This window comes from Oenanthe melanoleuca, chromosome 6, assembly GCF_029582105.1.
Source record: "Oenanthe melanoleuca isolate GR-GAL-2019-014 chromosome 6, OMel1.0, whole genome shotgun sequence".
In the NCBI taxonomy this organism is placed as follows: domain Eukaryota; kingdom Metazoa; phylum Chordata; class Aves; order Passeriformes; family Muscicapidae; genus Oenanthe; species Oenanthe melanoleuca.
The window spans coordinates 11,892,258-11,918,399 of NC_079340.1; the positions used below are offsets into that span (position 1 = coordinate 11,892,258).

The 26,142-nt window shown below is 45.8% G+C and overlaps 1 protein-coding gene across 8 annotated transcripts in view; it reads right to left on the reverse strand.

The window, feature by feature from the left end:
* Positions 1–22,083, reverse strand: part of ZMIZ1 (zinc finger MIZ-type containing 1) — a 335,675-nt gene extending 313,592 nt beyond the window's left edge. For 2 of the 8 annotated variants that reach the window (XM_056494322.1, XM_056494317.1), the window contains exon 1: positions 21,706–22,083. The gene's annotated coding sequence lies outside the window, so the exon portion shown is untranslated. Of the gene's footprint in view, positions 1–21,195; positions 21,535–21,705 lie in introns of those variants that run through there. The other 6 variants (XM_056494320.1, XM_056494316.1, XM_056494324.1 and 3 more) reach the window with 5 other exon arrangements.
* Between the last annotated feature and the right edge of the window lie 4,059 nt (positions 22,084–26,142).

A 26,142-nucleotide genomic window follows, 5' to 3' on the forward strand; every position in this document is an offset into this window, starting at 1 on the left:
TACCATTAAGACTCTAATATGGTAAAACAGCAATGACAGCAACAAGGAAACATAAGCTTAATGTTTCCTTTAACCCTCACTTAAAAACACATTTGAAGTCATCTGATTCAGCCACATGACTCTGCAAATTACCATTCATTGAGCAGGTTTGGGCTGGATTCAGCCCAGTTTCACACTTGTACCACACATGTACCCCAACATTTTGTGCAGGATCTGCTGAATCTCATCTCAAAGCAGAAAGCAATGAATTAATCTGACGTTTTGAAATGTGTCATCAGGAAAGCCACCAATCCCCTCCCGCCCATCAGCTTTTAGGGCACATTACTGAATCTTTGCATGGCCATGTGGGACTCGCCTGGGTGTAGCAGCAACTGCCCTGCAATCCCCAGCAGACTCCCCAGCCTCCCTCCTTTCCTGCAGGGAGCATATAAATTTTTCTCCATCTGAGTCTTAACTACTGTTTGTCTGCAGACTTGTAAAATACACTAAGAAATGCCTAATGAGACACTGATCTGGCATCCAAATGTTCTCCCCCATGCATTTCCCCAGCGGGCCGTTGCCTGAGCAGCACACACGTTCAGGCTGTAATTTGTTTGCCAGCTCTCCAAGGAAGGAAGGAAGGAAAGTGGGCGGGTGGGTGAGAGCTGGAGTCAGTGCAACATCAGCACACGGCTGGCTTGCACATGTTTTCAGTCACTCACTACTAAGAAAATATATATGTATACACAAACACACACACACAGAAAAATGCTGAAGGCCAAATGAAGACAAGGAGGTTGCTAGGATAGCATCACTTCCTTCACATCAAGAGCTAATAAAATAAGTAAAAAACACAGCTCTCAAGACAAAGACTGATACATGCTAAGATTTTGAGAGCCTTTGAAATTGCAATCCTTCCCAGTTCCAGGTAGCTGCACTTCTGTACTACCGGGGACCTTGCAAATTATTTATCTTACAGTAGCACTGTAAAAGCAGCTTCTGCACACCAACTAGGGAAGTCCAGGCAAGAGACAGAAGATTGCATAATTAACCCTGTGTGCTAACTTTTTCCTCTTTACCACAAATCAATTAATGCAAAACCCCTGCACACCCTGTTTTATCACTGGGACACCCAGGCACTCGAAATCTAAGCAATCTTTTCGAAGTTACTTTAGAAATTTGGAGAGGAAAAATTAGCTGAATCAGACAACCACAGCCTGGAGTTCAGTGACCCAAAGCCAAACCTCCTGCCCTCTAACTGAGCACTTAACTCTTGCTAGAAAGCGCCTGAACATGTTGACAAAAGCATCTCACAGGTCGGTGAGCTGCTACCTTGCCTGCTGTTGCCAGAAGGAGTTACCCATGTGTCTGGGTTTGCATTCTCTGAATGCATCTTTAACACTGCAGCATAAGGCCTTGCAGTATTAAAGAAAAGTATTTTTGAAAGGACTTTAAATATTTAAAAAACCTGAAATAGGTTCCAGACTACAAATATTTACATACATTCTTAACTTTATGTGCAAGGAGTTTGACTATGTTGAAAAAAAACATTTTTATGTCTAACCTTAGCTATGTATATAAATATTTACAGGATTGTGACTTTGATTTCCCCCCCCTGTGTTCAGTACATCACCTGGTTCTTGAGTGGTTGGGGTCAAAGAAGCAAGCTGCTTTCTCAGTGTCATGCATTATCCCTATCCTGCCTGGCTTACTAACAAAGGAGGAACAACGGGGAAATCCAAAACCTAAAACCCCAAGCTGATTTTAAGTGGTTGGCATTCTGCAAAAACACTGTCAAAGAGCTAGACTGAAACTTCAATATTCAACTGCACATATTCTGAAACCTCATGCAGATTAATTTGAGTGAGTATTACAGGGATGCTGTAAACCCATTTTGCTCTCTTCCTGCAAAAACTTACATTGGAGTTACCCACATGGGAGTTAGTAATGAGGCAGCTCATGTGGCCTCAGTGGTGTGCACACAGATAAGCCTGTGACCTCTACAGGCAGGGACATTTAAAAAGCTTCAGAATTAAAAACAAAAACATCAAAACAAAACCCTAAACTTTTACTAGTTAAATCCAGAGTTTATTCACAATTATTAAAATCTGGAAAGATACGAAAGAAATTCTACCAGTATGAGCAGCAGCACTCCCTTGGTTCCCAGGAAGCTGCTCTTCATCTTTCCCAAAAACTCATAGCATACAGATGAAAAAGTAAAAAAAAATTAAAAAAAAAAAAAAAAATTGCTGCATGCAGTTCAATTTCCAGTATTGCAACAAGGCTCAATCAGTTTAAACAGCATACTTGCCTCTTCCATCTTTGGCATCAGTCACAAGAAGCATTTAAAACCAGTAAGTTGTTAATACGAACGTTACTTTTAGAGGTTTGCTTATGTGTTTGGTAGCACTGAGGCTTCACTACTTTTAACTATTTCCTCCCAAAGACCAGCTCATCTGCCTGTTTCCTCTGTGTAGAGTCTTTGATAGTGAAATAGGACAGAAAACAATTAAATGCTTTAAGTGCATGCATTTTTTCTTTAAAACCACTAAGCCTCGCAGAGTGATTCATTAACAGTCAAAAACCCCCAAACGATTTTCTCTTTAAAAGAAAATCCAGTATTTATTTTGTACTTCAGTAAGTAATATCTTCCATAACTTTTTATTAATTTGTAATGCACTTAAGACCAATAATTTCTGAAACCTGTACAGTTCTTACAGCTACCAGAAACACAGCATACCATCAAATTTGAGTGCCAATTTCCCTAACATGACATTAATGGATGCAAACAGTCTCTTAGCTTGGGTAAGGCTAGAGAGGTAAAATCAAATGTCTGTGTACAAACTGATTTCAATAATATGCTATGAGAGATTAATATATTAATGAAAAGGATTTAAAACAATACAATTTCTCTAAATTCAATCAGTGCTGCTCAACAGATACAGTTATGAAAGATCACAATGAATATTAATGGAAGAGGCTTACACTACGTTATTCTTGATATCTTGACACACAGGAAGATTTCACTATGGTAATTTGTTTGGAATATAATTAAAAGAACCAATCACAAGAAGAAAAACCAAAACTCCTGCAAAAATGAATCTGTGCCCTTGATTTCTAAAAATATTCTATAAACTTGAAAAACTTCAATGAATTTGGAACTGTTTGAAAGTCTCACTTTATGTTATTTGAAAATACCAAATTTTCAGAAATAGCATGCACTGGAATAGGGACTTGTTTCAGGCACTTTGTCAGTTGCCTTAAGAAAAATCAGCATTTTTCAAGAATTCTATTTTTATTAAAAACAAAATTTGGAAAGAAAAATTAACATGAGACATGAAGGTATTGACAATTTCTGTTTTCAAGCATAAGTAATTTTTTTCCTGAGGTCTGAGAATAAGTTTCATTTTTAAAAAATAATTAAAAATTAACTAGAGCTATTAAAAGCCATTTTACAATAAAACACACGATGCACAAAACATCTGTGCATGAAGGTATCAGCTCTATTCCAATCTGAACATTAATTTCTTCATGAGAATCTTTTTGCTGTGTGGCACCTCAAACAGCAATCTAGTCAAAATCTGTTCACAACATCAGGACAAAGTCTAGACCAAGGTCACCTGTGTACATATCTACTTGTTTACTTCAGGTCTTATGAATGGTCCAGTAGAACACTTCACTGAGATGGCTTAGAGTGCCCCCAGTAAAATGAACACAAATACTGACCAGTTTAAGGTTCTGACTTGCTTTTTTGTTCAGGGAAATTTTCTCCAATACCTGAAGATTACTGGTTTATGCATTTCTGCTCAACGGGGGCTCTGGCACTTCATTTGTGTAAGGCATGAAGAGTGATAACATCCCTTAGTAACTAACTCATGCAAAATAAACAGAGAGAACATTTAGTTCCATAGGAGCATGAGGCACCCCACAGATGTAACACATCTACACCCACAAGCCAGCCAGAGTGACTTATTCCACACTCCCAAGGGGATATGGCCACTGGTGGTCTGATCCGTGAGCTCCAGCCCCCGCGCTCGGAGTAACAGAACACCTCTGAAAACACAGATCAAAGAAACACAGCGTGCCATGGCCTTTAGGAAACGTAACAAAAAATAATTTCAAATCACAGCTAGCATTTAGACAACACAGTTTAATAATAATAAGGGTTATTTTTATTATCACAGTGCCCAGGGCTCCAGCCACCAATCAGGGCTCCCACCGCAGCAGGACTGCACACCATGCAGAAGGCACCCTTTTAGCACAGCTTCTTCTGCAGCACTTCAGCCCCCAAAGGAGGCTCTGAAGCTGCAGAAACTGAGCAGGGAGCAGGAGAGGCACAGAGCCAGGGGCTGCTGCCAGCTGGCCTCGGTGGAGGCCACGGCTCCCGGAAAGGAGCCGCCTGCGCTGGACCGCCTGCCCCGCGCAGGCACCAGCAGCAGGTCGCCCACCACCTCCTGGCTCCCTCCAGGAAGGGTGGGAAGAGCAGATGCTAGCAGGAATACTTTATGCCTCCAAACTGGAGCTTAGCTTTCCCTTCCAGGCTTTAGCTTTCGATCTTACTGCACACTTTGTGACAATACACAGCTGCCTTTTCTGCCAGGGGTAAGTGTGATGGAAGTCTCCTGTAGCCACACCAACCACAGGGGAGGATGGGCTTCAAGCTCTGTGACACCTCCTCCCTGACTGAACAGTGTAAAGTTCCCACGACCTGGTTTGACAGAAAAGGAAATAATCCATTTCAGTTGAAACACAGGTTGTTCAAACAGGGGAAGGAAAAAAAAAAAGCATCTCCTAAGATCTACAATAGGGCTTTTAGTCAGTGGAAACGAGAGTCTGCAACAGAAGCCTCAGAACTCGGGGTACTTGGTCCTAAATGGAAGAACTAACCAGCAGGATGTAGCACAGCTGGTTTCAGTGGCAGTTCACACACTACCTCTTACCTCACAGGACATACAAGGGCATTCTAAAAGGCTCAGGTTCTCCAGTGATCCCAAGATACCCATCCCATCCCTGGGACAGCACCAGGCAGCACAGGGAGGAACAAGGCTTGAGGGAGACTACTCTGTGTGATGGGTCACATCACATCACCCTGTCATGCTTCCCCAGTGCCCTCAACCACAGACCAGCTGCAGACTGAGCCCTTCCAGCATCTTTTCTCCAGGCCATGTAGCTGGAGATGGCAGAGGCCTCCAGCCTCCCAAGATCATACCATGGATGAAGGGCTTTAGGCAGGAACCTGCATGGGCATGGTCCTGCAGAACTAAGCTCCCTTTGGGTCTTGCTTTCAGGACTCCTGCCTTGTTCCAGAGGCTGCTCTATCAGACAACAAGCAATGCCCAATGCAGGGAAGGTAACGTGCAATTTAATATAGTGAGAATCTACCTGCCCCCAGCAACAGATGCTCTTGTACTAATAGGAAAACAAGTTTATGCAAATCAAAATATTGTGGTTTTAATCACTCAATCCAATCTATTTACAAACTGGGTTTACTATTTTCTGCTAGTTGTGAGGCTGTGGATCTGTATTATTTTCCTAGACAGGAGGGCCAGTTAAAGCAATCTTTTCTGCCTCCATGCCTGCCACACAGCTCTGCTTCTGAACCCTCTGCTGCTCAGAGGTGATTGGTGCAGGCTCTCAGGGAAACAGACTAGGGAAAAAACATAGAAGAAACACAAAGGGTTTTTTTTTGTTTTCATCCCCATCAGTTCAGCAGTCTGATTCATTGTGCACCTGCACAAATATTTATGCTAACACAGCGTAAGGATAGGAATAACATGCAGGGAATCTAGAGGCTTAAGGAGTCCTGACAGCACAAAACCACAGGATGGAAAGAGGGATTTGTCCACCTTTCTCACAGAGCAGCATGTTCACACTGGACATCATGGTACAGCCCCCTCAGTATTAATGGCATAATTTATTCCTGTCCAGGAGAAGAGAATGAAGAAAGCCATAAAAGATGCTGACCCATATACAAGCCACCCACCATGGTGCAGTGATGGCCCCTTGCTTCCATGCCACTCCACCTTTCCTGATGCCATCAGCTCTGAGTTAGTGGCACACAGTCAGCATCACCTCTAGGACACAATTTATCCATTCCTCTGAGAGACAGTGAGAAGAGGCACAGGGAAGGAATGTGGCCATGCCAGGGACACCACAGTCAAAGCCCTGTGTTGCTAGCACCAAAGCTTGCACACTTGTGCATTCTCCAGCTTATTTTCCAAAAGTCACCATGCCACCAGCCAATGAATGGTACCCTTCAGCAAGCTCAGTACTAAATCAGGTGAGCCTAGTATTCAGCTCAATGGGACTTAAAGGGGAAAAATGCACACAAAGGTGTTTGAACACACTATGTTACATAAATATAAAAACTCAGAAAAACAGCTTCTCTTATACAGTTGTCAATGTCAGAACAATATTCTATAGAAGAAAAAAAAGTGTTTCTAGAAAACCAGGCTGTTGCATTGTTCTGACTATATGAAAATACTCTGTTTTTTGGTGGAACTGCAAGGTGCCTGGACACTCTTAAGAAAAGTGTCACAGCTTGTGCTGAGCTGAGCTCAAAAGGAGGTCCTGGCCCTCCATCTGCTTAGCTGGGGTGTTCCTAATGTTCCTTTCACTGATGTGGAAACCAGGCAATCATGGACAGTGGTATCAATCATAGCTAAGTCAGCTGAAAATGAACCTCAACAAGAAAACAAACAAACAACAAAACCAGCCACAATAAAAACATTCCAAAAAAACACAAAAGTCTTCTCTCAATCCAGTGATCAAATCCTGCTGCCCAGGGACACAATTATTTCATATTTAAATGATTCTATTCAAAGAACCATTTCTAATGAAGGCTTTATTTGTATGATTTATGTAAACAGTTTCAAGTACAACAGAACTACATTCTAACCACGAGCACAGTGAAGCAAAACTGTAAGAGCTCCTTGCAGATACCCAAGTGCCTCTGTCACAGTGGGGACGGGACACCCCTGCCAGGCACTGCAGTCACACCTGCAGCAATGCTGGGGCAGGGCTTGATAGGGCTCCTGGTAGTCACCAGTGTGCTGCATTCTGTGTGCTCCCCAAGGCCCAGAGCTCACACCTGAGCCAGACACCCAGCACCCAGAGCTGGGGCTGCCCTGCCCTCCCTGCAGTCCCAACATGCCCGTGTGTGTTAGCAACTTCCCCCATCATGGACAACACACTGAGAGTGTATGAACTCCAAAGGGCAGTCCTGCAAGACTATATTAAATATAATATTAAATGTTATATTAGAATATTATATTATTCTAATTATATTATTATATATATTATATATATTATTATTATTCTAATTCTATTATATATAGAATAGAATATTAAAGCTATGAATGTCTGCCAGCTGTGTACCTTTCTGAGCAGGGCACTAGTGTCACACTCACTTGCCTAAGCAAAGTGGCAGTAACTTCTGGTCATTAAAACTTCTAAGCCATTAATTTATCAAGATTAAAGTCTATTAACCAAAACCCAAGAGGATAAGGTTGAATTACATATAAAAAAAGGATCTGAACATTTAAAAACATATTCTGACTTGTTATGCTTTTAGCAATAATTACATTATAGGACATGTGTTTGACACTTATTTTCTAGTGTTCAAAAAATATTTCAGTTGCTAGCTCTTTGCCATCTGTTTCCCATCATTATTTCATTAAAATAGTTTTCATCTCCCTTATAGTAGAAGAGCAAGACTGCTTTCTATGTGACTGGATTATCACCTCCCTTACTTAAACAGCCTCATTTCCAGCATTTTTTTTATTTATTTTTTGAAGAGGCATATGTACCTCCTCCAAACTCCACCCAGCAAGAGCTAACAAAGCAAGCTTTTTAAAACCAGCCAAATACATCTCCTTCTCTCCACCTGTCAAGAACACTTCTCCAAAGCCTCTGAGGAAACTAAATCAAATAACTCATCTGCTGCAATAAGCATGGGGATTTTCCTCCCTGAAAGGGAAAACTCACACTTGAATACACCTTGGATGAAAACCAAGGTCCAATGTACAATATGTAGCTTACATCACAAAACACCATTCCCAGGCAGAATACTAGAGCTCAACAGCTTACACTGCTGTGAGTACCTGTGCAGGGGCAAAGTCGCTCACATACAAGGAAGAGGTGGTTTCTGAGCAGTTATCAGGAGCAAGTGCAATAATTCTTACCTGGAAAATGCTGTTTGCAGCTGCTCACCGATTTGTCAGCACACACGCTGCTCTCACCTCATGATTTATGATGCTCTCTCCAGCACTGAGACTTCTATTACTGTCCTCGTTTATTGCCTGCAGCTGTCATTCTCACCAACAATTCTACACTTGTTTGTAGGTGAGGTATCAAAGGTATTTAGTGTGCACCTAGAGACGTAATTTTAATCAAACCTGCTCACAGGCAGTATTTAAACGTTAGAACAACTGCACAGAGTGCAGCAATTAATGCGAACTTGACCAACCAAAATTATGACAGCCAGAAATGTTTACTCATAAATGCCTCAAAAGGATGGATGTCCAACAGGCCTGTGAACACCTGCTGATTTGTAAATGAAGATAAAAATAGTACCCATAGATCACAAAGCCTTCCAACAGGTATTTGAATGCACAATAAATATTAACACAAGTTCAGTAATTTCACTTTCTATGGCAAAAATGTCACTGTGGCATTAAATGCAGCTACATCTTTCTCATCACTACATTTTTCTCAGCCAGCTATTTCCACCTTAAACTAGTTGGGTTTTCCAGCATCTCCTCAAAAGCTGCTGAATTTCTCCCTTAAACTACTTGGGTTTTCCAGCATCATCTCAAAAGCTGCTGAATCTGCCCAGTTTAGAATAACGACAGTGTAAGTGGAAAAAAAAATACATCAAAAAATTTCACTTTTAGAGATATCAGCGTTTTGTAGACCTTAAAATTTTGCAACTCAGAAGTTCTGACCCACTGAAGTCCTCACTTAACTTTTTTGGAAGGCACAAGTTGCTCAATGATTTGAAAAACACACAAGTGGCTTTACTAAGTGTAACTACCAATTGCACTGCCCTGTTTGAGAAAGGGTGGCAAACACCCTCCGAGGGTGAATTGGACCTACCACAACCTAACATGGATTGAAAACAAAGGAGAAAGTGAGAAACAAGTCCTGGAGCTAAGCCTAATAGTACTTTTATGTGTACTCACTCCTTAAGTGAACCAATTATAACAGCATCTCTGTCCATTTAATGAGCTTCTAGTGCTTGTGAGCCAAAACAAAACCTGAAAATATGAACCCTAAACAGGGTACTAAAGGCAGATTTTGCAAAAGATTCAAGTCTATTATTATTTAAAATTATTTGATATGCCTGGATTCTAATGGCTGAATATTTTAAGGCCAGCAATCTTAAATTAGTCTAACCATTAGTCTAAGCACCAAAATCCACTTCCTGTATTGAAAGTTCTTTTATTCAAGACTATCCACACTGCATAGCTTGAAAATGGCACTCAAGGCAAAAACAATTGTGAATTTACAACCAAAAGGTAGCCTGAAGGCCATCACTGTCACAGTCAAGCTTGATTTATAGCTGAACAGATAATGTCAAAATACAAACTAAAAATTAAATGCAACTCTAAGTAGAAAAAATTGATGGTTTTACACTATGGTGATAAACTACCAAAGACACCCTGGTCTTTTTAAGTTGTTAATATTTGCAATATATTCAGATATTGACTGATCCTATTACATCCTCATGCTCTAGTCCCTTCAGCCAAGATGATGAGGTCACATTGAGACCTGTGCAGAAAATGCACTCACTAACTGTGAGCCCACATTAAAGCATGTGTTGATGTGCAACAGTCTCCTTTCAGGTTAAGGAACAAAATCTCCTTGTAGAAAAAACATTAATTGTAGCACATTTCAGAGTTCAGGAATCTTTTAGTTATTTAAATCCACAATACACCATTTGTTTCCCATAATATTTATTAGGAAAATAAATCAGAATTGGTCATGTATGCCTCATTAGGAAATAGAAAAATCCACCATGAAGAAACTGACTTTACCTATATTTTTAAACTTAAGACAGCTGAGAGGTCACTTACACTGTAATTGCTCTTAGATTCAAACACAGATACACATTCTATCCTCAGATGGTGTCTCTAGGATCTGATCACTCAAGCATGCGTATGATTCTTCACTGACAAGCCACCTGACTCCTCTACTTGTGCAACTTGCATTACTCATAAGAAATCCTTGGCAGAGGCAGACCAACATATGTTAATTACTGGGCTGCATTATAATAGGTCTGACATCTTGTTTCTCATCCAGGGTTTAAAATAAAAGGAAACAACAGTCTCTTTCAATACAAAAGTATGTATTTTTGCATCTCAGGCTAAAAATATTTTACGTTAAAAACACAAATAGATCAACTGCCAAAGAATCCCTGCCTCTTCAGTGCTCCTTTTGGGGGGGGTTAGCCTTATTAAACAATAAAGGAAAGCAAAGAGTGGTTGGTGTATATGTATTCACCTTTCATTTATTACAAAATACTCCTAAACTGGATGCAACAGGTAAAATGGGAGCTTGACTCCCCATTATTTCGTTTCTTGTATAAACAGTTTCTCAGGTAATGTTGGCTGCCAGTTTCTACAGCAAAATAAGGTATAAATTCATGAACACTGAGGAGGATCATGACTAGAGCAAATATATACTTTAAAATACATTTTTATTTTTCATACAGCAAGATGTATGTATTATTTCTCTATTTTATGATTTAATATGCTGGGATATTGCTAGGACAAGATGCTGGCAACATTACAAGTATTTTTGATCTACATTTCTCTTCATTGAGAAAGAGATACCGAGGGCCATAGCTGCAATTTCAGAAAAAGGAGTAAGACTCCACACTCCATGCTGTTTCTTTTTAGGTGACCAAATTAAAATTTTTAAATCTGAATTTCAATTTGTATAATGCCATGAAACTGCTAGAAACTTGTGAAATTTCACTAATATTCTAAAATTAGGCATTGGTACCAGATTATCTTTCACAAAAGGTGTTTCAAAAAAGTTTATGCATTGAATGATTTGTATGTGCATTTAGGATGCAAAACCTTTAAGAATACACTGAAAACGCTGTCTCAGATGTTTGGGTTTTTTTTTCCCAAAGTGATTAAGTTAGTGTATCATGCAGCCTTGACCAGAAGCCTGCTGGGCATCCATGGTCCCCTCATCCACGGTCCCCTCCCTGCCCAGCCCGGGCTCCCTGCGCTGGTCCCTCTCCGAAGGCACAGTGCCAGCCAAGAAGCTCCAGCCAGGAGCAGACAGATGGTGGCCAATAAGGAAACTATCACAGCGTCTTAGTCACCATGGCACAGCCTGGGCACCACACAATAGCAGCCTGACTAGCATCGACTTTATCCCCGTTTCACTCGCTAATGTGTTTACCTGCATGTGCCTGGGGCTCCCAGCTCTGGGCACACACACACACACACACCGAGCTGCCGTGGGTGAGCCACTCCAGTGGCAAGGGGCTTACACGGACCCATCACAGCCTATCAGAGAGCTAAAGGCAGAGATCCAAAGGTTACAAAACACTGCCTTAAATGCAGCATACCAGCCACCACTCTGTGGGAGCAGCTATGCTCTAGGGTAGCTAAGAGGAAACATGCCAAAGTCTTAAAAATAGATGATCCAAGTAGCAATTAGTTACCAAAAGAAACGTCAACAGACAAATCCTAAATTTTCAGTATTTTTTGTATTTATTTGGGGATAAAACAACCTTGCTTAAGGATAAGACAAGCAGCACCATCCTGAATTCAAGGCACTCATTTGTTTCCCCCCAGCCAGCTCCTCAAAGCTCCACTCTGAACCCTCCAGCAGCCACTGCAGCCACCTCAGCCTTGTCCTTCTCTTCCCTGCAGACCCTGCACCTCTCAGGTGCTTTTCAACTGGTTCCTTTACAAAAGAACAATCTGCCATGAATACAGGTGGAATAAAAATGATTGCAAATATTTTCAGAACCCATTTGAATCAAAAAGCTCTGAAGCTCTATCGATCCGCAGCACTGCCCTTTGCAGAAAGCAGCACAGCCTCACCCAACCTGAGCAGCACCGAGCACCATCTGCTCTGTGCCCCAGGGGCCTTTCCACTCTCCCACCCTGCACAGCTCCAGCCAGTGCCATAGAATCCAGCAGCTCTGCTCTCCCTGCCACACACACTTCGGGGGCACAGCAATTTCATGTCCATCTTTTAAAATATTTATCTTCTGTCCTGTTGCTGATTCCTTCTGAAGAATAACCCATCTCCGAATGGCCATCCATTATGCATAACTCGTACCCAAGGATCACTCAGAATGCAAGGACAGGTCTCCAAAGGAAGCATTTCTAATGCTCACACCACTCCAAGTATGGCATCCTTCATATCTAAACTGTACCTTTGCTAAACACCAGGTTTAAGTATTTGTTACCAACAAACATTGCAGAGGTTCCCCTGGATTCATTCTGTACTCTGTCTCTTGCTGGTCACCAACAGCTGGTGTTTCACTTGTCCTTTGCTAAAGAATAACAAGGCCAAATGAAACAGTGACTCCTGAGTTACACATAAACAAGCAAGTGCCCACTGCAGACGTGGGACTTTGTTTAGTGGAGTTTGAAGCTCTCCTGGGTATCCAGCTTCCCACACAACTCCTGTCTGCCTGCTGCCAGAGCCCGGAGCAGCAGGATCAGAGCTCCCTGCTCTCTCCTTCCTTGCAGTCCCACCTCAGAGCAGCTGGGGCTGGAGAGTGGAAGCAGTGCTGAGCAGTGCTGAGCTGTGCTGAGCTGTGCTGAGCTGTGCTGAGCAGTGCTGAGCCGTGCTGAGCAAGCCCTTCCTCTGCAGGGCTCCCCACAGCCACACTGCTGTGGCAGAAGCCGGGTCAGAGCAGCGATGCAGCCCCAGCAAAGCAGAGGGCAAACTGCTGAGAAAGGACACAGCACCCACACACTGGTATTGCCAAAAAGCTGCAGGAAGAAGATGGGAGCCCGAGTGTTTTAACTTGCAAGGCTGATTTAACCAAGTCTGAGAGGGCTCTGCTAGTGACCCAAAATAACTTCTCCTTACATAATACTGTTATGATTTTAATGTGAGAGATGTCAGAGCATTACAGTGCCAAAAGCCAAAGCTACGCATTCATTTGGAAAACGAGCAGGCTCCCATCTCTAATGGTATCTAACTCCAGCTGGATTGCAACCCAATATTTTTTAAAACAGTGCTGTAGATTTTTGGAGAAATCTCACACTTGAGAGAACAAGCAAAGACCCAAGTACAGTTCCTGAAACAAACATCTAAAAGCAGGACTGATAGCTGCTTTAAGTCTCACCAGGTGAGACATATCAGAGTGGATATCTCAGAATCAAAAAGAGACCTGTGAATGGGATCAATTTGAACACTAGTTTGTAAAGAAACAGCCTTGACAGCGAAACAGATGTTGAATTTGCCTTTTCAGTCATACAACTACCATCCACATTGCCCACTGCAACTCAGCATCTTGGTTTTCTGTGAAACAGAAAGGTAAGGTTTTGTGGTTTTGTCAAGCACCTAAAGGACAGTGAACTGAGTGTGCAGATAGTCAGGATCACAAAAGCACATACAGGATGACAGTTCACTGGCCTGACACCCTTTAGAACAAGAATTCCAGCTAAAAAAAAAAAAAAAGAAGTTTAATTAAATGTAAAGTGCATCAACCTGTGCTAAGTGGAGAAGGGAAGCTTTACTTGAAAAGGCTTGGGGAAAGCCTTGGGTTGCTGTAAGGGAGACCTAAGCACAAGCTATGTATGCAACAGCTGTAAAGAAGTTAACTTTTCTGTGATCCCACTGCTGGGAAAAGAGTTATAAGCATTAAACAAACACAGAATTTACAAGAAGGACACTAAGAGACTCGGTAGACTGCCTGACAACCTTATCATTCTTCTTTTTCCCTGCAAACCTGCAGGATAATAAACTCTTTTCTCTTTCATCTATGGGTAGATGTATAAACAAATTGCTCTTCCAAGAATTCAGTGCCAATGAAGTCTCTAGGACTGCTTTTTAAAGCATTTTCTTGCCCCCTTTTTTTAGGGTGAAGTAGGATTGGCACAGTTTGGCAGGACAGGGGAAGATAATCAAATGGCTCTTCCATTTACCTAAAAATATATCATAGTTTTAAAACTGAAGTGTAGCAGTGCTTATTGTCAAAACAGCTTAGCTGCAGGAACTTGTATTTTGCAATGTATTTTATACAAATGCATTTTCTAAGGAAATTTTCATGTTTATAAGGCTTCTTTTTATCATTTACAATAGCCAAGATCTTAGAGATGTGCTATACTAAGGAAAGCTAAGGCTTATGTGAAAGCAATGATATGTAAGGTCTTTATTTTCACATTATCTATGGGGGCATCCTACTTTTGGACTGCACAAACAGAAGAGCTGTTCAAACTGGGCACAGATTCAGCAGGACAGCAGTTGATGGATTTCTCATTTCCTCAACAAAGGGGTTGTAGTTGGAGGGATGGAGGTCTTGCAACTCAGGCTCCAGCCTCTCCTCCCTGTCATTGAACTCTCTTGTGGTGGATTTTTCCCTTCATGCATCACACTCTCACACCTCTAAAATAACCAAGAGCAGATGGTAACCTTTGAGCTGGAGAATGCCCATTTAGCAGGTGGCTATTGGACAACAGTCATGTCCAAGAGAAGAGCACAAGGGAAAGGTCTGAGTTTCACATAAAATCAAAGTCATAAAAACACCTTACAAGCTTATGATGATGTCTGCTTTTGGTGAGGTAGACACCAAAACCCCCTTTGTCAATGTGAGACCAGACAATCTCCAGGGAAATCTCATTTCAAGCCTTTTCAAGCACCAACTGCCCTGCACATCTCCCTCATCCCATGGTGCCCTTACTTAGACACTAAACCAGTACTAGATCAGTTCATCTGTTTTCAAAAACACAAGAAGAGAAACCTGCACTGCAGAATTTACTGATGGAGATACAGAGGTGTGTATTTCAGAACAGCCTAAAAGACTCCACTGTTCTCAGAGGGACTCAGGAATGTAGCCAAGAAACAAGCAGATACGCATCAAGGGAACTGTTTTTGCTACTAAATAGCCAATTGAAGCCCCTACTATTCTGTCATATATCTGTGTCACTGCAGTCCCAATAAATAATGCTTTCTGATTAGTTATGAGACTATCTAGAAATCTCTAAGACAGATACTGTTCACTGTGCCAGCCAGTCAGTCATCGGAGCCCTGAAGTCTCAAAGGAATGAAAAACTACAAGAATCCAAAAAGACAACACAAACTTGTTGTCAAGGTATTGCTTTTTCTCTTACTCTTCAAACATGTTTTTAACTAATCAGCAAAGATGTCAAATGGTATTTCACAAAGAGCTGCCATATAAGTGAGGCCATTTCCCCATGCTTGTGCATTAGATCAAGCAGTCAGTATTCTCTAGTTAATGGTATCTGGACCAACCTGACTACTAAACTAAATCACCAGAAGAGTTCACCAGTTACCAGGCAAAGAGCTGAGAACATGAAAACCAGTAAGATTTGAAGAAAACCAAATAAAGACAACAAACCATCTCCATACTGGTTTTGCATGACATTATCAGATGCATCACTTCTGTGGCTTTCATTCTCCTGCTATCTCTGACAACACATATGTATTATCTACATGCTACAGTAGTTCCCCTTTCTGAAGTCAGGCCCACGGCAGTGCTGCTTTTCCCTGGAAATAAAAAAGGTTTACAGCAACCAGAGTCCCTCTGTGCCCACAGCCAACACCAAAAATCTGGCATATAGCCCTACAGGGAGAGAGTAACACAACTGGCTATGGATCAGCAGCTGGACAATCGCCTGGGTAGGTTTCACAGGACTGAAAGAGGATGTCTTAGCATGAGGACATGAGTTATAAATCAGGCCTCCACCATCCACATAAGCCAGGACAAACAAGCAAACAAAAAATTAAAAAGAAACCTGTTATAGAATAACAATGAGCAGTAGAGGTAATACAAACTCACACTTTTATGAAATTTGCACAGGTTTGTAGCACTGTGCCTATCCAATGGGTTTTGAGCAGTTTCTTTTCCTCCCTCCCCCTGCTTGGTATTGAGCCAGGAGCCTTCCAGCTTCACTTTGGGAATCAAGTCAAAGCTGGTCTGCAGAGTCAAAACAAACCCTGGATCACCAACCAGGGGATATGCTTCCCACATTTATGTTAATAAAATGTTACTGTGATAGGTTGTATGTGACTACCCCAATATTAGTACACTAGACAAAATACAAACCAGACTGATCTATAGGATTATCTGTGTAAAGGACAGAAGTCCCTTTTCAAGCTTAGATATTTCACTAGATCCTAAACCTTATTTAAAAATGCATCAACCATCAATGACTGGAAAGGATTTGTTGGATGTTACACCATTCACTACAGGGAGTAAAAATTAGTTCCTCTATCCCCTGCTACAGAGCTAAAATGCATAAGCAACTGAAGGGAACTACAGGTATTCCAGAACGAGTGATCACCTATGGGAGCCTTCAGAAGGGTAAGTTCTTTTAAAGAATTACTCATTCCCTGTGGGGTAACTTAATTTCTATTGACACTTACAGGAGAAATTAGGTTGAAAGTGATTTTGTCTGTCTAAGAACAACTTTGCTTTTCTTACTGGATACCTAATACACATAGAAATCTGCCCTGCTCCATAAAGGCAAGGGCAGAGGCGCTGTACTGAAGCCAGGAAACTTCATCTTTGCAGGCAATGTAGACTTCAGTGTATCTTAAACTATTAGAACCAAAAATAACATGTAACAAGTGTAAGGCCATCTCCTACTCTCATAATACACTACTGCCTCCAACAGTCTAGCTGTGGAGATCCATTACAATTCATTGCCTGGACATTTCCCTAGCAGCCTATATTCTCTTTAAAATATTCTAACATTAGCCAAGCTGAACGTTAATGATCACATGAAACCCAATGGAAGGTAAGAATTGAAAATTGCTACAAAAAGGATTTTCTGCTTTATAGTAAGAAGGGGGGAGGAAGGAAATCAATATGGCAAAGCAACGTTTTAAGCCAAAGACACCATTTTAAAGCAGAAATTATTTCTAATACTACTGACAGCCTCAACTTGTCATCAGCAGGAGGGCTTATGTACACTTGGAGTGAAGATGTGAACTGAGTGTAAAGAAAACATACAGTATCTGAGCAGGAGGTCTATCTGTGGTGGTTCTATATTGATGTGTTGTTAACTGTGTTTTCCCATAAAATACACCTAAATGGCTAAAAAGGGCTTGTGTTGCTTGTCCCACAACAGGCAGTTGACAGGAACAAGCATAAACCAACACAAACTCTCTGGCAATATTCTCACTGCTTTGGTGCAATACAGGATAGAATTTCACAAAAATTGGTCTAACTAGGAGCGAACAAATTAGCCAATTGCATAGTGGTCAAATTTGCTACCACAGGCATTAACTGCAGTCCTACTTATTTATGAGAAACAGGCTTCCCAGGTAAAGCCATAACAAGCCAAGCTCACGCCTCCCGCAGCACTTGATCACCCACGTCGTTAGAGCAGCACAGCAGGCACCACGAGTTCCTGGCCAGCCACTGCTCCATTTCTCACAGTCACATTATCTTCTGTGTGACTGGAAAAAGGCTGGATCCCTGTTGTTCTGAAACCTATCAACAACATTGGGGAAGGCAAAAGGAATTCCAATGCATTTTCCTTTCCCAAATCTATTTTTCTTCCTTTTCAGGCTTTCCAGGCTGCTAGTACAAACATCAAATTGCTAAAAACCAGCCAACATTGTCTCCAACTATAGTATCAGTGATGTAACTGCCATCCGTGAGGGTTTGGGGTGTTGGCTTGGTTCTGGTTTGGCTTTTTTTCTTTTCCAACAGAAAACCTTTGGAGCCCATAAAAGTGGAAGAGATTTGGGGCAAAGGGCAAGCAACTCCCAAGAAAAGTTATGAATGGAACTATGCTACAGAGCCTTGCCTTTCCACTCCTTGTACAGGAGAAATCATTCAGATGTTGCAAAAACTGATCCATTATCTTTTGTGGGTTTCTTAAAACGATCTAAAACCAGAATTGTACGCCATACTAAGGTCGCAGATTTATTTCATCTCAGAGAGCACAAAACATTCTCTGTACATATACACAGCAACTCACTTCTTTCCTGAAACAAAGTTTTCATTGATCCTTTGCCACAGACTCAATTATTGTTTCTAATCATGATCAACGTTTATTTAAGGTATTGTGAACTGTAAACAATGCAAACAATAAAAGCATCTGTCCATGTTGACATGAATGTAATTGGCAGGTTAGATACCTATATCAACTGGTCCCAAAGGCGTTCTTCTTAAATTCAGAAAGCCCAAAGTAAATTTAAATTACAATTTACGGAATAATCTCAAAATCAGCCACTTTTCAAGGTAGTGTTATCTTGTGTAGATAAAAATCACAATCTGTCAAATCAATCCCAGGAAATTCTTCATTGTTTTGAAACATAATCCTAAAGATTTTTTTTTTTTTAAGCTTCTTTCTTTTTTAATGCAGTGGATTCTGCAAAATTCCTGGTCCTCCTTGCAACCATGGGGAAAAATAATTCTCCTCCTTTAATGTAGCAATTACAGATACATATGTAAAAAGAGCAGAAATCAAGGCACTTTAAAACAACACTTAAAAAGACAAAAAAAGTACTTGACTATGGGATTTCAAGTTCGGTTTTCTATAACCTCAATGCAGAAATAAGCGACCTTTTCCTTCTCCTCCTCCCCACCCCAAACTCTGAGGAAAACAGCCACCAAATGCACTCAGCTAGCCTCAAAGTCACACGTGCTCCATTGCAGATCTTGCTTTCAATGTCTCTTTTGTTTGATGGCTGGTGTTTCAACATCCTCAGCTTGGAACAGAAAAAGGTCAGAGCGAGTCTTCTGGCATTCACAAACCTGCACCAGGCCCCGCCAAGACAAGATTGATGCCATAGTACATTTTCCCCAGTCAAGAGAAGGAAGTGAAGCTCTGAATCCATGACCAACTCTGTTCGTCAGAGGGATTCCTTTCCCAAAGGTGTTTAGCTTTGCTACATTCGTTTGTCAAACTTTTCTGCTGCTGCTAGTAATATTTTTGAGTTACCCATTGTGCCATGTTACTGCCCCAGTATCGTAACCTGAACAGGTTCCCACCAGTAAGTAGTTTTAGCTATACATTCCAACATACAGCTTTATTTTTTTTTTTAATTCCCCTCCTGATTTTGCTTCACCCCTAGGTTATCCCCAGTGCCCTCACACCTGCCTGCTGCCTCGCCTTCCCTCCCCTGCGTGGGGAAGAGAGGCTGCACCATTAAACTTGCAGTGTGCAAGGCCAAGGTCCGTTCCACAGCTAGAGAGAAGCTGCTGCTAAAGATTCCTTAAAAGCTTTGGCACTTCACGGCAGTTGGAACTACTCAACCAGAGCTGGGAGCCAAAGCTTTGCCACAGCATTAATGGGCTCTTGCCCTTTTAAATTTTATAAGCCTGTCGCCTTTCTGATGCACGCAGTTTTATTCAGAGCCCTAAATGGCCATTTCATATTTAAAAGAAAGCTTGCATAGGTAGCACCCTAAAACTACCCCAGGTCATTCATCACCCCAGCACTCCTACTGTCTCTTAGGAAACCTTTGATAGAGCATTTGTTCAGGCTGCCAAGTTAAATCCTCTTCTCTCGTGTCAATGCATTGAAAAAAGCAGTCAGAACACCAGCTTCAGTCAGGCCTGCTGAAGTAAATGGAGAAAACCAATTCCTCTGGCACTACAGAGCCATTAAGCCGTTTGCAGATTACTAAGTGAAGCACAAAAATACACACGGCGCACGATCGGACGACACAGCAGAGCTGCGCCTTAAGTTTGCTTCGGTCTCGATGAACTGACGCTGCAGCCGCAATTTGCAGCAAGTCGTGCAGCTGCCGGGCGGGTGAGCGGGACCCCGGTAAAGCCCAGACAAAAGCGGCGGTGCGGGGGTCCCGCTGCCGCGGCCGGGCCGGTTCCGCCCGGGCAGAGGCGGCGATGGGGGCTGCGCTCCTGGACCCCCAGGCGCCGCCCCGCGCCTCTCACCGCAGCCTCCGAGGCGGCACCGAAATTAAACTTTACACGTGCAAAACAAAGTTTACAGTCTAAAACCCCGATTATAGTAACAACTTCCTCCCCCTGTCTCAGGCTGCCGTACTCCTTCCCTTGCTACCGCGCCAGCCCAGAATGCTATCCCGAGCCCCGCGGGGGGGTGGGGGGGGACAAGAGCGTGGCTGGATGGCTCCTATTTTTATGTTTACATTCCTGAAGTGTCTTTTAACTGGCTGCCATTCCCCCTCTCCCCGCGAGCAGCTCCGCCGGCCGCCCCTGGAAGCGCTTCCCCCGCTGCCCTCGCACAAAGGCGGGCGAGCTCCGGCCGGGTCGGGTCGGGCCGGGCCGGGCAGGGCAGGGCACCCCCGGCCCGCTGCCCCCGCGCCCCCTCCCCTCCGCCCGGCGGCTTCCTGGACAGATGCACGGGGGGAGGGAGGGGAAGAGAGAGGGAGGGAGGGGGGCTGCTCCTTCCTCCTGCCTGGCGAGAGAGGCCCAGGTCCCAACTGGCTCTCAAAGCCCAGACACAAGGAATGTACACCCAGGCAAGCTTCCCGGAGCCCCCGGAACAGGCGCAAGCTTCCCCCCGCGTCCCCCGAGCGCCGCACGGGCGGCCGGGCACGCACACGGGCGGCCGGGCACGCTCGCCCCGAGCCGCAGCCGCGGGGCTCCAGCCCGCCCCGACGGCGCTCGCCCGGCCGGGGGCAGCCGCCGCCCCGCTCCCGCAGCCCCCTTTGTGCTTGCGGCGCCTCCGCCGCCCGCCCGCCGCAGCCGCGGCTGCTCCGAGTTCGCCCCGGGCCGGGTCCCCCCGCGACCCCGCGGCCGGCCCGGGAAGGGCATTGCCGGTACCGCCGCTTCCCCGCCGCCGGGCCCGGCTCCGCGGCTGCCCGCCCGCCCTCGCCCCGCGCCTCGGCGGGGACAGTCTGCCCCTTTAAGAAGTCTCCACACATTTTCTCCCCTTGCAGAATAAATATGTTGTTGTTTTCATTTTTTTTTTTTTTTTTTTTTTCCTCCCGGTACACCTATTTCCCCAGCGTGGCTGCTCCATTGTTTCTGCTCCGCCGAGACGCAACCCCTGCCCGGCCGCGAACGGGGAGGTGCGAGCAGGGAGCGCAAATAGACGCGAAACTTACCTACGGATTGCAAAGCAGCCTTGCAGCAGCAAAATAATAAGGAAGAAGGCAGGCAAAATCCTCTTTCCCCAACTGATTTGCAGCTCTACTCGGGTATTTTTAAATATATAATTTTGTTTATTCCCCTCCTTTCTTCCTTCTCCCCCTGCTTTCTTTTTTCTTCCTTCCCCCCCCCTCCTTTTTTTTCCCCTTGCCCACAGACAGTGAAAAGGAGCTCAATGTTAGTGGGTGAGTAAGTGAATCAACTAGCAGAGAGCACAGCAAGTTGAAGTGTCAAATTACATTGGCTATTCTATTACCAAAGGGCCATGCTTTGTGGCTGCTGGCAAAATCTGTCCCAGATTCCTATCTGAAAGGGAGCTGCCTCCTACAGGGATGTTCTTCCCTTCGCCCTCTCCCTTCCCCTCTCCCCCCGCAATAACACACACACTCACACACACACATCCCCCCCGCCAAATCACACGAAGTTAAAAATCTTAGATACGAGTTAAAATACAAATATTGTCTTACAGTCTCTTTTAAGGCGGGGATTCTCGTTTTAGTCTTCCTGAATACCAAGCACTCGGAAACCCTTCCACTCTGGAAACTGAAAGCTGGAGAATATGTATACTCCCTTCGGTGTTTTTGTATTATTAAATAGAGGGAAAACCACCCTGGACCTAACACACTCTCGAGCATGAGGTGTCTCCGTCTCTGTCGTCTTCACGACAGAATTTTTACGGGCATGGAAGGAACTACCGGGCGGGCAGGGGGATTACACGGGAACGCCGAGACATCCTGCCGCTCCGTTATTGCACTTTAGCCCCCACCCCCCTCCATTTATTGCCACCGCCGCCACCCTCGGGGCCGCTGTTATTTCCCGAGCCCGGAGCTCCCGCCACCCAGGTAGGAGCGGGCTGTCCCGGGGGTCCCCGCCGGCCGGGACGCGGGCGGGCGGCGCGGGCGGGGCGGGCCCGGGGGCGGCCCCGCTCGGGGGGCGGTCAGCGGCCGGGCCCCCCCGGAGCGCGGCCCCCGGCGCTAACAATAGGGCGTGTTTCTGCGCTGTTTTTCTCTTCCCCTGTGCTCCTGAGGAAACCCAGCCCGATTTCCAGGGAGAAAATAAGAAGAAACCGTCCTTGTCTGACGAGCACCAATCTGCTAAAAAACATCTCCCTCGACTTCTTTTCCCCTTGATAAAACACTTCCAGGACAATCAATATTTTATGATGAGTTGTTAATAAGCCTAATATATTCATCCCTGCTCCAACGGGGCTTGTTAGATTATGCAATTAAGATAAGCAATTTAAACAGCACTGTGTAGCTTCTCGCTGGTCACATTCGTCTTCTTGTTGGAGGAGGAGAACGATCGGGACTGTAAAGGGATGTCGGATCGCTCGGGGAAGGGGGAAGATTGTCTGATTATTATTTTTTTAATATATTTTTTTCAGCTGCGTGCAGGCGTTACGGTGCGCTACGGCCGCTGTCCCCGCCGGTCCCCCCGGGGGCTGTCCCCGTCCGCCGCCGCTGGACGCGCCGATCCGCGCGGGGCCGGCGGCTGCGGAGCTCCACCGCCCGCCGCCCCCCGAGGGCAGCGCCCCCGCCCCGCTCATTTACGCCTTCGTGGCGTCCCCAGGAAAAAGACCCCTCTTCCTGCCGTTCTCCCCGTGCCTCCGGCCGCCCCCGACCGCCCCGGGGCGCGGGGGGTGCTGCGGCCGTGCGCCCCCGGCGCGGAGCCCGAGCGGCGCGCCCGGCCCGGCAGCGCCGCGGGGGGAGCCCCGGGCGGCAGCGGCCAGCCGGGGGCGGGCGGCGCGTCCCGCCGCTCCGGAGCGCTCCGGCTCCGCGTTTTGCGAGCGGCCGCGGTGTCAGCCGGGGAGCGCCGAATAACAAAGGCAAGTTTGAGAGCAGCCGCCGCCGCCGCCGCCGCACAGGCTGCGGTGACGTCAGGGAACAATGCCGCTGCCAGCCCGCCCGCCCGCCGCCCCTTAAAGGCGCACGGGGCGCTGCCGGACCCCGCCGCCGGCCCGGCGATGGCAGGGAGGGGGTGCCTGCGCTGCGCCCCCCCGCCCGGCCCCCCGGCACTGCCCGGCCGGCGAGCGCAAGAGACTCCGCGTCTCACGGCTGCTGCCCGCCCTCCCGGCCGTGCCCCGCGCGGCCTGCGCCGCCCGGATCGCTGCTTTCGGCTGCCCGGAAGGCGCGGCGGCCGCCGGGGCGGGAGCGCTCGGCCCTGCCGGCCGGGCCGCAGCTCCCCGCGCTGTGGGGCCGGGCGGGCCCAGGGCCCACTGCCCCCGGGTCCTCTGCCCCCGGCCCCACTGCCCCCGAACCCACTGCCCCGGGCCCCACTGCCTCGGGCCCCACTGCCCCGGGATCCACTGCCCCCGGGCCCCACTGCCCCGGACCCACTGCCTCGGGCCCCACTGCCTCGGGATCCACTGCTCCGGGATCCACTGCCCCGGGCCCCACTGCCCCGGGCCCCACTGCCTCGGGATCCACTGCTCCGGGATCCACTGCCTCGGGATCCACTGCCTCGGGATCCACTGCTCCGGGATCCACTGCCCCGGGCCCCACTGCCCCGGGCCCCACTGCCTCGGGATCCACTGCCTCGGGATCCACTGCTCCGGGATCCACTGCCCCCGGGATCCACTGCCCCCGGGATCCACTGCCCCGGGATCCACTGCCCCGGGCCCCACTGCCCCCGGGCCCCACCGCCCCCGACCCCACTGCCCCGGGCCCCACTGCCCCGGGCCCCACTGCCTCGGGACTCACTGCCCCGGCCCCACTGCCCTGGGAGCCGCTAAGGGACGGTTCTCCCCAAGGTCCGGCATGTCGAGGCCGGGCCCTGAGCGCTTCCAGCCGGTCCCGCAGTGGGCCCTCGCCTCTCGCTGCCCTCCTCCCTGAGCCACACTGGCCCCCGTGATTGAGACCTGCAGTCCGCAGGCTTAAACAACGGATACTGGCCAGCCAGTGCAGCCCATTTCAGTCCTGCACAGCATTAGAGGTCTGATTGAAACAGGCGCAGAAAAAGCCCAGCCTTTTAGGTAGACTAAAAAGGGCTCTGGAGCAATACAGTAATCTCCTGATAATCACACAGACGTCAGACATCCTACCTTAAGAATTTATTTGCAATTAATAATCTTTTTAAGGCATCAAATTTAATATCTTTTTAAGGTGTCAAGTCTTCTGTCTTGGACATGGGCAAAGCAGTAGGTTTTGATGCCTTATTGATTGAAACCATCTTACAGAAACAGAAGATTAGAAAATTAGATCTTTGTGCAGCAGCACCATTATGAGGTTACAAGGCCTGTCCACTGTATTTAAGCACAACTTCCACTGATATCATCCAGGCTGAAAACAAATTGGTAAACACATATTTACTTTTCCAAGCTTTCTGTAGTTTTCCTGCGGACTATGTTCCAAATGAGCACATCATGCAGGATTTGCCAGCTGCATCACCCTGCCTTCTTTCAGCAACCAAGTCGCCTGATCAATACAGTACATGGCTAGGAAAATAAAGGTCTTGCAGGAAATCATTGTAGCGATTTAGCAGGTGCCATTGTGCCCTCTGAACCCGCCTCTACTAAACTGGGCTTTGCCACACACTGTTCAGGGGCACCAAAGGGGTTGGAAGTGCTACCTGTCCACAGGGGACGTGCAGCCCTAGCAGCCTTTGCCACTTGCAGTCATTTGAGCTCAGGCAGCATTGCAGTGACAGCACGTGTTAAGTGGTGTCACAGCCAGATCCCAACTGCTACACCTGCCCACACAGAGCCTTCACTTCTACAGTCACAGGACACATTTCCTCTTTCCTCCTTAGGAAGTGTTGGTCACCCGTGAGGTTTTTGCCCCAGAAGTGGCTGCAGCAGTTAGTGTATCTAGTGTATTTTTCAGTTTGTTTGTAAATTAAATGAATTCCCTGACGATTAGGACAGCTGTAGTTTTTTCTGACCTGTGCTGATATGGTTTGTGAATTTAGAAAGGTGCCACTAATGCATGCTGATGTGCTTTTTTTCAGTCAGGGACCAGGCTAATCCACTACAAAGAACAAAGGACTTTTTTAGCTGCTCCAATTCACTGCCAATTGCCTGCTGTGGCATAAAGGCTGGACTGGTCAGTTTGACTGAAAAAAAAGTTAGGAGTTTACATGTATGGCAGGGTTGGCTTAGGGTATTCAGTGTTGCCCCAAGAACACCCCTCTAAACATAGGCCTCAATTAGGCCAATCAGCCTAATTATCCAACTCAGTTGCAATGTCAGAGCAAAACAAAAACAGTATTCACAAAATGACAAAGGATTGGGCCCTTTTTGTTTGTTCTAAGAGACCAGGCTGCTCTTCGTGTTCTCAACAATTCTGAGACTAAGAGACTCTGGAACAGCTTTTAAAACAGAGGCTGCACAAGCCTCAGTGCCTGATGGATCCTGGCTTAGCAGCATTCTGCTGCTGCTGCAGTAGCAAAGCCGTCAGCAATCATGCAGACAGACAGTTATCCACGTTATTCCATGCTCTGTGGTGGGCCTGTCCACAAGGGATTAGACCAAATCTGCTAACCTCATTTCTGTTATATAACCTAAGACAGATCTGAACTCTTTTCTCCAGAGGATTGTATGGTAAACCAGAATATCGCCTCCCCCTAGCCCTCTTCAGCTGCAGTTCAAATTAGGTTTTGCTGCTGTCATAATTCATCCTGTACCATAATGAAAATGGAATTGATTGAGATGGCATGTAGACATTGTGTCTAGACATACCCAGGTTACTTGTGTATACAAATTTTATCAGGTAACTGCTATCAATGCAGCTTTTTTGGGAGCACAGGATTCAGCACAGACCACAGAGGCCAAAGGTGAAGAGTGCATGCTTTGATCCCAAGTCCACACTGAGCTATTGGGTGCTACAGCCACTAGTAACTAGGCTCCCTAGGTTAAGAGCTCGCTCAAGTAAGCCCAGCAGGGACTGCAGGTGTACAGTATGCATGAA